The sequence below is a fragment of the Euprymna scolopes genome, chromosome 38 (assembly GCF_053919585.1).
Source record: "Euprymna scolopes isolate OS-2025 chromosome 38, ASM5391958v1, whole genome shotgun sequence".
In the NCBI taxonomy this organism is placed as follows: Eukaryota; Metazoa; Mollusca; class Cephalopoda; order Sepiida; family Sepiolidae; genus Euprymna; species Euprymna scolopes.
Genome location: NC_136519.1, coordinates 73,473,261 through 73,488,260, shown reverse-complemented (window position 1 = coordinate 73,488,260; position 15,000 = coordinate 73,473,261).

Sequence of the window (15,000 nt, the reverse complement as noted above, 5' to 3'; positions counted from 1 at the left end):
ACACAGTGACCTACAGATGCCATCCTATGAGCTCTAAGAGCGACAGCTTCTTTCTCTATCCACAATTTCAAAGAGTTTCATCAGAAGTCGACTGTTATTAAACCTTATCAGAGAGGGGACGCTCAATAAAATCATCTTCACGGATGAAAAGTCATTCTCACTTCAACATCCTCACCATCATCCAAATGATAATGCAGGACACCAGCATCAGTGATGCTCTGGGCAGCCACTCCTGAGAGAGGGAAATTTACACTTGTTTTTCTCTCTCAAGGGGTCCAGATTAACAAAGACCGTTAAATTGGGAACATTATTGAAGGTGCACTGGCCCCACGTATTAATCCTGTGTATAGTAATAAAGTTTGGACTCTCCAACAAGATGGTACAACACTGCTAATGTAACGCAGCAGTAGTGGAGAGAAACCGTACGTCCGTGATCAGCAAAGAAGAATGACCCTCCTCGTCAGCTGATCTTAACGCTCTTGGTTATTATTTGTAGTTATTCCTAGAGAGTGAAGCCTGCTCTACTCCTTGTCAAAATATTGAAGCTTTTAAGATAAAATTGAACAAATGCTGGGAAAAAATACCCTTAGATGTTGTGCTTGCTGCTATAGATGATTTTGCCAAAAGACTTCGTGGTGCAGTGAAGGCTCAAGGAAAACATTTTGAATAATACTTGAATATTGTTTCTTCTGTATTTGCTAATAATTTTTTTATAATTGGGTTTTGTCTTAAATTATTTGGTTAGGATAAATCTAGGTTTTAATTTGTAAGATTAAAGAACATACGGAATTCCCATGCGTCTATGGACGAAAATTCGACCCCCCAAAAGGAATGAAGATTCACCAAAGCAAAAAGGGATGTGCCAGCGACTCATATGCAGCGCTCTGATGCCTCAGATCAGACATCGGAACACGTTGCTCGTAACCAGAGACGTTTAATTATCAAACGTTTTTTCTTTTAATTGTACTGAGCAGATAATTGGGCCTCACATCAGTGAGGGGGGCTGATACGCGAACAAGCCGTAGAGAGGAAGGACCCGAAGCGGTGCGTATTCTCTCCTGATGACCCAATATTCTCTATAAGACGAAATACTCCTCAAACATGACTACATAAAGTTTTAAAAGATATGCTATGAAATACCCCCCCAAAAAGCACCATCCTATAAAACTTAGACGAAGAAAGCCCTAGAAAGGCGCTTTATCTCTCTCTCTTGACATTAACTTTATCCGAAAAGAAAACAGCTAATCAACATGAGTATATACAAGCCTATAAGGTAAGCTGTTTCTCTCAAATACAACATCTTCTGTTGTTAGCTTGCTTCATAGCGAGTTTCTACTACTGTAACCGTATTTAAGCCTCGTCTTGCTTATATATACACACACACACATACATATATCGTTGCCTCCGTTCAGTCTCAAGAGACAATTGACACCGCTGTAAGGGTAGCTGTGCATGTAGTTGTGAGGCAACTGTTACGCAATAACCAACCACACCTCTCCTGAATCAGCATTGCTTGGGTTTACCCATTTTTAGTTTTAGTACTGATCAGGCTCAACTGATGACCTGACGGGAACCGGCATGCCAAAGTTATTATGCCGTATATATATATATATATATATATATGTATATATGTGTGTGTGTGTGTGTGTGTGTGTAAACATGGTCTGAGGTTCGATCCCTAGAAACAGTTAAACTACATATATACACATATATATATATATATATATATATATATATATATATTATTTTTAAAACAGTAATCTACGTACACGCGTGTTTCAAGGTCATCACCTCTCGTCAGCGTAGTTTAACTGTTTCTAGGGATCGAACCTCAGACCATGTTTACCACAGTCCGGTGCCTTAACCGTTAGGCCATAAGATTAATTATACTGTTTATTTTTATCGCTTATAAATTTAGATTTTGTTATTGTTGATTTTTCAAGCGATACATACGGTTAATATTGGCTCCGCCTCGGAACTCATTTTTTTTTTTTTTTTTTTTTTTTTACTTAGAAAGTCACCCTTTTTAATTTGGACGTATATAACATTTTTATTTATTTATTATTTTTAAAACAGTAATCTACGTACACGCGTGTTTCAAGGTCATCACCTCTCGTCAGCGTAGTTTAACTGTTTCTAGGGATCGAACCTCAGACCATGTTTACCACATTACATAGTAGCTACACTAAACATGCTAATGTTTTGGAGCAAATTTGTATATTAAAAAAACAATTGTTCCTCATCAATTAGTTCTCTCGCCTGATGAGGAACAATTGGTTTTTTAATAAACCTATTTGCTCCGAAAAATTAGCATGTTTAGTGTACCTATTTACTATGCCTCCCCACGGGACAGAGTTAGACACCAGGGTCGTTTTTTAACGTGGAGAAAAGGTACAAAAATAAAAATTGTCTCAGTCGTGAAGGATTTCTCCTCCACTGAAAGAGAACAAGAAATAGAAGTGCAGCATCTGAAGAACAGATGGTATTTATTTGCTCCCCCACCGAGCAAATTAGGCACAAGGCCAATTTTTAATGTGAGGAGTGAAGGGAGGGGGAAGGGAAAAAGGGGACCAGCTCCCGAGAGGTGGGAAATGGGAGCTGGTTAAAGGTCAGGCATGTGGGGTTGCCCCCACATCTGGTCTTTGCTAGTCATAGCTGGTCTTTGCTAGTCATAGCTTGCAGCATCTGTCGGAACAGATGGTATTTATTTGCTCCCCCACCGAGCAAATTAGGCACAAGGCCAATTTTTAATGTGAGGAGTGAAGGGAGGGGGAAGGGAAAAAGGGGACCAGCTCCTGAGAGGTGGGAAATGGGAGCTGGTTAAAGGTCAGGCATGTGGGGTTGCTCCCACATCTGGTCTTTGCTAGTCATAGCTAGTCATAGCTAGTCATAGCTTGCAGTATCTGCCGGAACAGATACTACACTTTGAGATATTAAATCTTTTATTCATGTTAAAAAATACAGTAAAATTAACGGTGAACAAAAAACTTAGGCACATGGCCAACTCAAAAGGGGGGATTTTGGGGGTCGTTGGTCATCCTTGTCACTCCAGAACTAAACAAAGTCAAAAGTTTCTCCCAGCTAGTATCTTCTTTCACCATAATACCGCATTCACCCTTTCATATTGGGGGACGTCCTAGTAACTCCCAATTTTTAAAACATTTTTTATTGACGTGTAAAAACAAAAAAGATAACAATAAAATGGTACAATAATTCATTTGTGTCGAGGGCGGGGGAAGAAAAAACAAAAGGTGATTAGTATGACCCTCCCAACCCCGTCTAGTTGATAGACTGCCCGTTCCACTAGGTTTGTAAAAGGAACCTCGCTTCTGCGGGTCAGTCTCTAGGTGGGGATGCCCTCTAGATGGGGATGAATGGAGAAAAGAAAATTTTTGTGGGTAAGAGATGGAGGTTAGTTTGTATTTCTTTTTCTCCAAGATGAATAAAATTTAGAGGAAGGGGTGAAAACAAAAATTGCAGGTAAGAGGGGATGGGGATCTTGGAGGCTTCCTAATCGGGGAGGGATGGAACACACACTCAGCTAGCTGAGAGACTACTTGTTTAATTTTACTTAACAGAACTGCGCGTTCCACACCTAGGCGGGGAACACGTATTCAAATTTGGCTCCTCTTCGTACACACAGACTTGCCACATGTATCCATCTTCTGTCAAATGCCGCGCGATGCAGCCTTCTTCTATCACATCTGATCTTCACCCGTAGTTGGTGTTTAAAGAACGCGATCAGATCTTGATCAGAAAAAGACAACACCCCCCCCGGCAACCTTGCAGACGCGACGTCTAAATCACCATTCTCGCCACGGCCAGGATCGTAACGTAGACCATTTGTCTTTCCCGGTCCCACGGCGGCCTCACGTTGTCCACAATATTGGATACTGTAATTGGGCGAGGATGCTCAGGATCGATGCGAGCCGTCACTCCGCTGACATACGACCAGTACTGGCGGAGTTTGCGGCAATCGAAGAAAGCGTGATCCGTAGTTTCTACGGCCGTTGTCCCACAACGGGGACAATCAGGCGACTCCAAAAACCCGGAACTACACTTTGATCCTGGCCCGAAGGCCAAGTAGGTTAGCATGTTTAGTGTAGCGACTATGTAATACTTGTATGTATAAATAAAAATAACATATTTGGCTCTTTTTTTTTATTGAGCAGTCTTAATAACCTCGTTTTAATTCATAGTTTTTTTTTCTCCTGAATACCTTTAACCTTATATATATATATATATATATATATATATATATATATATATATATATATATATATATATATATATATATATATATATATAATTTATAAAATATATAGAAAGAGATGTTTATAAATACTAATCAAGTTGAGTTTTTGTCTCGCTCTGACACTCATATTAAAAACCTACTTATTCTATGAAAAAATTATTAAAAAGAAATTATTAATATACTCAGTTATGCATATGCGAGCGACTACATGGAGGTTAACTTCTTTTTGGATTCTATTGAAAAACGAACGTTCATCAATTAATTATTCATTTTTAATGGTTTCTTATTAGATGATTCGTTTCATTTTATGCATAGTTTCTACATTCTGCATAATTTTATAGAATTAAGATAAAAACGTTCTAGTATATTGAAATGAGATATACATATGTATATAAGTGACCTTGTTCATATGTGTGCGAAAAGTCTCTATTAAACTCCTCTCTAATATTTGGTCTAAATACACAAAGTTTGATATATAAGGTACTTAGACCTGCGGTACACTTTCGATTTTGTTTTTAGTCGGCAAAAATTACTGATAAGGGGTCAAAATTGAAAACAAGACAGTGGTCGACTAAACATGTTTGCATACACAAATCTGCAATCATGGGTTAAACAATATTATTTTTGTACTATATTTATGCGTGTGAGCGTGGCTCAGAGACTAAGAAATGAGGTAGCACACTTGCATGTTCTGGGTTCAATTCTAACCGATGGTAACCAAGTCGTTCAATTTTTTTTTTTTTAATTTTCGAAACCACTAATCTATATTGGGTACAATATAATAATGAATAGAAATTTGACTCTAAATCTAAAATCTGCATAAATTAAGATATTAAATTTAAGTGTATTTTACGACCGAGTTAACAAAGGGCGAGCTTCTAGAAGAGAGAAAGAGAGAGATAGACAGAGAGAGAGAGAGAGAGAGAAAGGGAGGGGAAGGAGAGGGAGGTAAGTGGAAGTATCGTTACATCAGTTGATAAATCGATCCGTGAAACAGAAAGTACCTATGGATGATCACAAAGTGAATATGGACATATATTGTAACCCAATAAAATTGTTTTAAAACCATCCGTGTGTTATTATTAGGGCCATGACAAGATGTTTTATTGTTTTGACTCTCGAGTATATATCCGACACAGACGAACTTAATCGATAATCACATCACTCTATATAAAAGCATATAAGATGTCAACTGATATATACTCGAGAGTCCAAATAATGAAAAGAATATTTTCTTGTCATAGCCCAAGTTATTACTTATATGAGAAAAGTAACTTAGTCGGATTTAAAGCAATAACTTATAAACGGAAACGAAATATCCGCATACATTTTGAAAACACGCGTTAGAAAATGCTGTAAGTGGCTAGTTGAAAAGATAAGCATGTGAATTGCCAATTATTTTCTGATAATGTTTGAAAGCGAAGGAAAAGAAGGCGTTATATATATATATATATATATATATATACTAGCAAAAGTAACCGTCGTTAACTGGGTTAAAAAAAACAACCTACAGAAAATGGACTCTGATTTATGAAAGTATGATAGGTTATCAAAAGGAAGGGTTGTAAAGAGATAGCTTCGAATTTGGAGGTATCAAGACTAAAGCAAATTATGATGAAAGTAAAAACAAAATAGATAAACCCCATCATTTATCATATCATACCTGTTCACAATGAAACACTTATCACAATATTCTGTGGATCTATATTAAAAAACTTGTTAAACTTTGTGACATATTTCCATTCTATGGAAGTCAGGCGCGAACGAACACCCCATAATTTTATTATACCATATTTCTTCAAACTGAAACATAATTATCCAAGTATACTTACGCAAATAGATACGAAAAGTCTTTATTAAAGTTTGTGCCTATTTCCATTCTATGGAGGCCAGACGCGAACGCAAACCTCACAATTTTATTATACCATCCCTATTTAAGTTAAAACACACTTATCAAAGTATTATTATGTACATCTATATCAAAAACACTTGTAAACGTTTTTTTTTTTAACTTTTAAAATTTTTATTTCCATACTTTGTGGATCAGGCGCGGACGCAGGCCCCACAATTTTAATGAACCACTGTTCTGCCAGATCAAACATACCCATTCCTATATCTCGATGCATCTTCTATCATTATATGTAATCAGATTTTTAAAATAGTAAACCATATAGGAACCTATTCGTGACCACACACACACACACACACACACACACACACACACACACACACACACATTCAGCTTTATATATATATATATATATATATATATATATATATATATATACAAAATAAACGGGCCTAACTCTAATTAGGCCCCGTTTATTAGTGTTTTGTCCAAATTAAATGAAACTTTGGCCATAACTAGTTTATTATATTCAAAACATCACATCAAAACACTAGGGTCTTGGGCCTTTTTTTTCTCCGTTCTACAGCATATGTTCTAGATGGCCTCCATTTAGCTTTTGTTTTTTTTTGGGGGGGGGGTCACCCTGTATATATATAAATCTAATTCTTGATTCGTTAGTTATTAATAGTCTAATAACCACTGGACCGATTGCTTCGACATTTTGGTATAATATTTTTAGTGTACCCATGCGTGTTTTTATATATCTTTTTTTAAATTATAACATTATACTTAATATTTCTTTAATAAATAGGTGGTTTTCTTTGTAACGATGTGGCCATTTCTTAATGTATGAACATATATTTATCACCGCCTGCCGTCACGTGACATCACTAAAAGGAATCAATAAAAGGATCAAAGACCAAACTTTAAAATAATAAAAGATTTTATCGAAAAATATACAATATTTTTTAAATCGGTTTTCTTTAAAAAAGACTTTACGAAATTCAACGAGTTTTAACTTAATCTAAATATAATTATATATATAAATTCAAAAAATCACTTACCTATATAAAATAGTAATCAATAGATTCTTCCATTCTTCATTTATGAGAATGTGTCCATATTCATATTTTATGTTCCATGTATTTTTAAATAAAAGAATTTTTTAAAACAATCATTTGAAACGACGGCCATTACGTAAGCATTAACTGGTGTTAGCAAGCCGGTGTTTCTTGTATTTCTTTCTGTTTTGAAATACGGATGGATAAAAGGGCTATAAAACGTAAAAAAAATAACACATACGCGTGAGCCGTCAAGCCTTGTGCGTGAAAATATAGGTCACCGTAGGTAAAAAATGATCACATTTTACTTATCAGTTTTTGCCTTAAAAAAAAAAACACTCGACGAATTTTCGATTTTTTTTCTTCTCTTAAAGAAATACATGAGTTTTTGATTTAATATATTTTATTTCTTTTTAATGGAGTGTGATTTTTTTTAATATCTAAAAAATAAAAATACATTAAATGAAATAGAAAAAAATGTCGTAATTTTACGAAATTTTCTGGGTAATATAAGAAGACTATAAAGTTTCACTTAAAAAATTCAACGTGTTTTTTTTTTTTAAAAAAGGGTTTTAAACTTTGGATTTTACATGTAAATTTGCAAATAATTATTCTTTTTAGTTGTTTTAAATTAGCTTATTTTATTTATTGATCTTTTATCTTCAATTTGTGATATATAAATTTGACGTGAGAAAATTAATTATTTTCATTTGAATAGATATTTCAAAATGGGGAGTTGATTTATAAAAAAAAAATGCTTGTCCAAAATATAATAATCAGTTTATTGGAAAGAACATAAAATTTCACATTGAACCTTAAAATACCGTAAAAATTGAACCATTAGAAAAATATTGATAGACTTTTAAATTTAAAAATTGAAAAAAAATTAACTGGTAAAATTACATTGATTTCATTGCGTAAAAAAATGGCTGCATGAACGCGCGCAGTCACTTTGTAAACACTGATTATTTTAAAATAAAAAATAATATTTCTATTATTTTTTAAACAACTTTAATAGTTTATTTTGGAAGTATATTCCATAAAGAAAATAAACAACTCACTTTAAAAAAAAGAAATTACGAGTTTTTTATATTTTATTCGCAGTTTTGTGTTAGGGGTGTCAAAAATTCCCCCCAAAATCTGACATACCTACCCGACAACCTATAAATGTAAACATTTCCAATGTGAACGCTAAGTTGGACTTACGTAAAAAAAAAAAAATAACAAAAAGATATACCAAACTGACTTTTTTCGTTTAAAAATTGAATTATTTCCCTTTCGTTAATAATATATATTTTAAATATTTTGTGTTTTATAAATATAAAGTACAATTGTTGAATGTTATTCTTTTGATTATATTCGTTTGGGAGGCACAATTAAAAAAAAGATTAAAACAGAGCAAAATTTAAGTTTCCATTCGATTTTTACAACAACCGTAAAACAGCGCATACCCTGCAAGTTTTATCATAAGTTATAAACCTCAAGATCTACTTACGTTATATTAGAAACCGAGCGACCCATAAAAATCTTGTAGCTGAGTGTCAAATCTGCTTAAAATATTGAAAAAAAGGAAAAGAAAAAATAGAACCTCTCCCAAACATACTGGCAATAGTTTGGTTTCGTTCTTCCCTTGAGTGTTTCCAATAAGGGGGATTGATTTACTAGGATTTGTGTTAGAAGCTGAGCACTTATTAAAATTATTTAATTGTTAAAATTTTTGCATTTTGGTTAAATTTGTTAGTTTGCTATCGCTGATAGCCCACTCAAAAAATTGAACAAAAGACGAAATTAAAAAGAATGTTACTCATGCTGAATTTGACCCCCCTCCGTCCCCCCGGATTCCAATTATGGTTAGAGTTCGACCGGCAATCACCCGATTCAGCCGAGCGTTGTTCAAATGTTGAAACACTAAATCAATATTTTATTTATTTTTTTGCATAATTAATTAATGAAGGGAGTATTTTTCTGTTTATCTCCTTAACATCTGTTGACAAAAATAATTTGTACATTCTCTTGAAAAAAAAAATCAGACTTTTCTCTACTTTCACCTAAATATTTATAGTGATCATATAAAGCATTCATCCATTCTTTTTATCATATAAATTCTGTTTTCAAAAAGAAACGTTTACTGCCAACATTCTTTTAAAATAAATTTGCAAGTTTTCCTGAAAAAAAAACAAAAAAACTTTCATCTAACAATTTATGGTAAAAAACTCATCTTTTCTTGGGGGAAAAACAACTTTCGTTGATAAAAAATTGTAAAAAGTAATACAAGTAAATAAACAATACAAAATGCAACGCGTGACCGGGTACAGCTAGTATATATATATATATATATATATATATATATATATATATATATATATATATATATATATATATATATATATATATATAAAGAGAGAGAGAAAGATTATTTCTACATACATTCTATGTATCTATTTTCAGTATTTACTTCAACACTGTTCTATCGAGGAGTAGAGCTAGGTAGACAGTTTTGAAAAAATATATGGCAATTAAGCTACACAGAATTTTCTGCGTTACATTCTGCATCAGGTAAAGCCCGACCGATTCTGACACAAATGAAACGCCAAAAATTTTCTCCCAGATCAAAGTGTAGTATTTGTTTTTTAGATGCTGTACTTCAATTTCTTGTTTTCTCTCAGTGGATTAGAAATCCTTCACGACTGAGACAATTTTGATTTTTGTTCCTTTCCTCCCACGTTAAAAATCGACACTACTGTCTAACACTAGTGTCTAACACTAGTGTCGTTGTAAATAGGAACTAAATTGGCATGTATATTTTCAAAACTTTATATATATATATATATATATATATATATGTCAACTAAATTAAAGGAACAAATTGTAAGATGGTCAACAATATGAAATTTGGAATATATACTTTTGTCATTTATTAAGTATATGCTCTGTAATTACATTGAGCTTCTTAAATAAGTATTGGTATGCATAAAAAGGAAATAGAAGTGAATAAAAATGTTTCCACAGAAATATATATATATATATATATATATATATATATATATATATATATATATAGTTTTTGTTGTTGATTTTTTAAACGATATTAAGGTTAACGTCTCCGCCTCGGAGATCCGGTGTTTTTCTTAGAAAGTCGCCCATTTTTAATTTGGACGTATTATTTATTTATTCATTTATTATTTTTAAAAACATTAATCTACGGACATCTACGTGTTTCGGAACCCTATTCCTATTCAGCGTAGCTTGACTGTTGTTGGGATTCGAACTCCGGTCCTTATGTATTTCAATCCAGTGCCCTAACCCATTACTCTATGATGCCATAGATATTTTGCTGTTTAGTTTTTTATCTGTTTACGTAACTTTTGTTGTTGATTTTTTAAAACGATATTAAGGTTATATATATATATATATATATATATATATATATATATATATATATATATATATATATATATATATATATATATATATATATATATATATATATATATCAGTGCCGCTAGACTTGCACCTAGTTTGTTTAGTGTGTTGCAAATTATTGTATTATTGGTGCGTGTAGGTAAAAGAAGGTGTCTCTTTATGAGAGAAAGATCTGGTGTATATGATTTTTGTTTATTTTTCCTGAAAAATATTTGAGTGACTTTTCGCTTAGCCTTCAGTATGAAATATGTGGGATATTGCAAGGTTTTCAAAGTGTTTGCGAGGTATTTGAATTCTTCGTCCAGATATTCTGGACTGCAAGTTCTGAATGCACGTAAGAAGAAACCAATTATCATATCTGTTTTTATTTTGTGTGAATAGAAATGTATGTAATCATCTTTGTTTGTAGTTTTGCATCATTTATATCATTCAAACACTTGCTTGAATATCTGGTAAAGTGGCAGTTTTAGTCATTTAGAACTGCTTTCAAGCTTCACCGCTTACTCATTTTGTGACAAAATTTCAAACAATTATTACAATTTATAGATCACCTTCTCAGCTATATCACGCAAAAACAAATTCAATTGTCGTTCAGTAAAACAAAAGTTATAATGAATTTTGTGGTGTTCATGACTGGTCTCCATAGCAACCACGTCGCTTCACCGACTAGTGTTACTACTAATTCACTGCTTTCGCGAAAAGAGAAGAAACAAGTGAAACAGACAGAATGACAGAATGAAAGGGAGATAACTGGAGAGATTTTATTAAGCAGACGACTGCCGAACATTGTTATTACATATGTGTATGCTATGTTTCTGGAGGTAAAGCAAAATAAGACTGAAATTAAACAAAGAACAAGTGAATTTATTGGAAGCCTGGAAAAATCATGGACTACAATTAAAAACTGCGAGCAGAAAAAGTAATATAGTTAAGCATAAACATGGAAAAGTAAAGAATTATTTGTTAAAACTGGAAAAGAAAATGACAAGATATCCTAGTAAAAAATATAATAAATTAAAATATTGCAGCATTAATTTTTTTAAATTCAATTTAACATTATATAATCAATTCTTAATGCTGCAATATTTTAAGTTATACATTTATTATATTTTTTTACTAAAATATCTTGAACTTTTCTTTTCCAGTTTTAATAACTAGTCCTTTACTTTTCCATGTTTAAGATTAACCATATTACTTTTCATACACGCCTTTTTCTATTGTAATATATATATATATATATATATATATATATATATATATACAAAGATACATATACATTCACACATATGTATATACACACACACACACACACACGCACACACACACACACACACACATATATATATATATATATATATATATATATATATATATATATATATAAGTATTGATAGAGGAAATAATAAACTAATTATATCTATTTACTGGAAAACGTTTGTGAAAAATGAAAATAAACGTATTGTTTATGTTTTGTATTTTTTTTTTTTTGTTTTGTTTTTTTCACAAAATAATTGTTAAAATTTTATATCAGGTATTTATCGCGTCGATACTAGGATCAAGTGTTTTTAATTAATACTAGTGTGTAATTGCTCATAAACGCAACTACACTCTATCCGTATTTTTCCAAATGATGTAAAGCATAGAACTAGTTTTTTTTTTAATCAGTTAGTCTTAATAGTGGATGGGACATCCTATAGGACGCCAGACATTATCCTGCTATTTCAGACCGTCTAACCAAGAGATCTTTTCGGATTCTAACCGTCTCTTTAAATGCAATTATTTGTATTTCTCTTGCACTTGATTCACAGGGTATTTTTGCTAGGAAAAAGTTTTCATGAGTCTGATTGTTCCTATAATTACTCAAACCATGGAGCTCATCCTAAAGATTCCAATTTCTTTTCGTCTCGCACCTAAGACTTAAGTACTTCGTTATCATCTCCCTCACAGCTCGATTTAACCGATGATTATTAGGGCACTTGTTTTTTGTAATTGCATTTTCACTCCAAACAAGACACAGTGCCACTTTGATGTAGGGGGCTACTATCAGGGACATAAGTTGCAGGGGTACTATCTAGGGAGTTTAGCAACAAGATTACATTTAAACTTCTGCATGTCAGTACAGTTGGGGAAGCTGGAAACTGGAAGAGAATTCCAAAGTCCTACAGTTCTGGAGAAGAAGCTATTAGAGTAGAAGGCTTTCTTACATCTAGGAGTCTCTTCTGTGTAGGGGTGGGACTTTGCTGCTTCTCGGGTTTCTCGAGGGGGTACAAGGACTTGTCGTTCATCGGAGAATCCACCATTAAAATACTTGCAAAACAGGTAGAGGAGTGCAATATTTCATCGATGGGACAGAGGCTGAAGCTTAGATGACAGTTCAGGACCTATCAGGTTGGCGACTCTCTTTTGAACCCTGTCGAAGAGTTAGAGACTAGTAGCAGATGCACCAACCCAAATGTTACAACAATAGTCCATACTTGGGTGAATGGTGGTCTTTTAGAGGTACAGGATATTTCTAGCACGGTAGAGGGAGTTCACCTTCTTTGCAGCAGCCTTTGTTCTCTATGTATCTGTTCCTTGTCAACGTTAAGCCGAGGAGTTTAAACGAAGTAATTTCGGGTGATATATCTTTAGCCATATCTATTAGTGGTTGAGAGGTTTTCTTGTAATTATTAAAGGAAACGATTTTTTGTCTTAGCAGTATTGAACGTTACCATTTATTTTCGCCTCCGTTCCACTACAGAGGCCTTCCTCTAGGGTTTCCACCATTGCCTTGGATATGTGTTTAAACTAGGGTTGCTATATTATCCATCTTGTCCAATATCACTATGCTTGATTTTACAGCTCCGTTTCCCAGGAACACAGCTATGGGAATTGCATAGGTATTGCCAGCGGCATAAACATTAGGCGGGTTCAACCGACTTCCTCCTAAGAAGGAAGTGTTTAAGGAACATCACATTCACAATCGGATCGCAGTCGTAGGTATATCACAGTTAAGTGTGACGACGTTTTGTTTTTCAAGTTTTGCAGTGAAGTGTCGACGCCCTCTTTCGTACAGCGCCTGCTATTCCCAAATGGTCACCCATGCTGACTAGGCTCAACGTTTCTTAACTTTGGTGCTCTAACGAGTGACGGTGTATCAATGTCTTTATGCTCTGCTAATTGCATAGTCGTAAAGGTGCATAACTTAGTTTAAACTGTTTATTCGTATATGGATGTCCAGGACTTGTTGCTACATCGGTATCAAATGATGATGAAGATGAAACTTGATTTCAAAATTGATTCTGATTTTTTTTTTTTTAGCTCGTATAAAACGAGTTTCTTTCACGTTTTCTGAATTGAAATGACCTTTGACGCGTCAAATATTGACAGGGAGTGTGTACACCGAGTAAGGAAAATCTGCAACACCGAGTTTAAAAACAAAAACAAGGTAACTGCCATTTTTTTAAACTTTTAAATCATTACTATATATTGGGTCAGATATAATATAATAATAAATACGAAATCTGCATTAATCAAAATATACTCTTTAAGCGTATTTTACGAACGAGCAATGCTAGTACATTGATAGATAGATAGATAGATAGATAGATAGATAGATAGATAGATAGATAGAGCACCTTTTCTGCCAATGTTATAAGTTCCAAATCTCAACGACTATTGATCTGAGTTTAACAAATGAAGGCTCGTCTGAAAGATAATGACCTGAATTGTGTAGTGGGCTATCTGCCATTTGCCCTTAAGTTCGGTTCACACCTTAAGAGGGTCAGCCATCATCCAGAACCTCTTTTTCGCACTTTTTTACCGCCATAAAATGTTTCAATCATGGTCATTTGTTTTTCCTAGTTTTGCATATGAATTACAAAATATTTGATATTTCCCCCAAACTAGATACTGAATATAGAGACATGACAGAAAAGAATAGACATTAAGATAAATACTTTTTCGAAATAGTAATATATGCTTATCTATATTTACAGATAAGAATGGTGCTGAAATAACTTAGAGTATCTCATTAAAATTTCATCTAACAACATTGAAGCATGCCAAGAACACAAGGAAGCACCAGACATTAGAATTTCTGCGACGACGAATCGTGAGTCAACATAAACGTGGTCTTAGTCAACGGAAAATAACAGGAAATATTTCAATACCTTTTTCTACTGTTAATAAAGTGATCGTACAATTCACAAGAGAGGGCAAAGAGTACACAAAATCTCATCCAGGTCGCCCCGGACCCTCTGAAAGCACCTTGCGTCTTGTGAAAACAAATGTTGAAAAGGATCCTAGGTGCAAAGCCACTGACATTGCAACACAAGCTGGGGTCAGTCCTAGAATAGCTGTCAAGTATCCTCACAAGCTCGGCTACTATGGTAGAGCTGCGAGAAGGAAAGCTCCTTTTCATCCTGCCAATA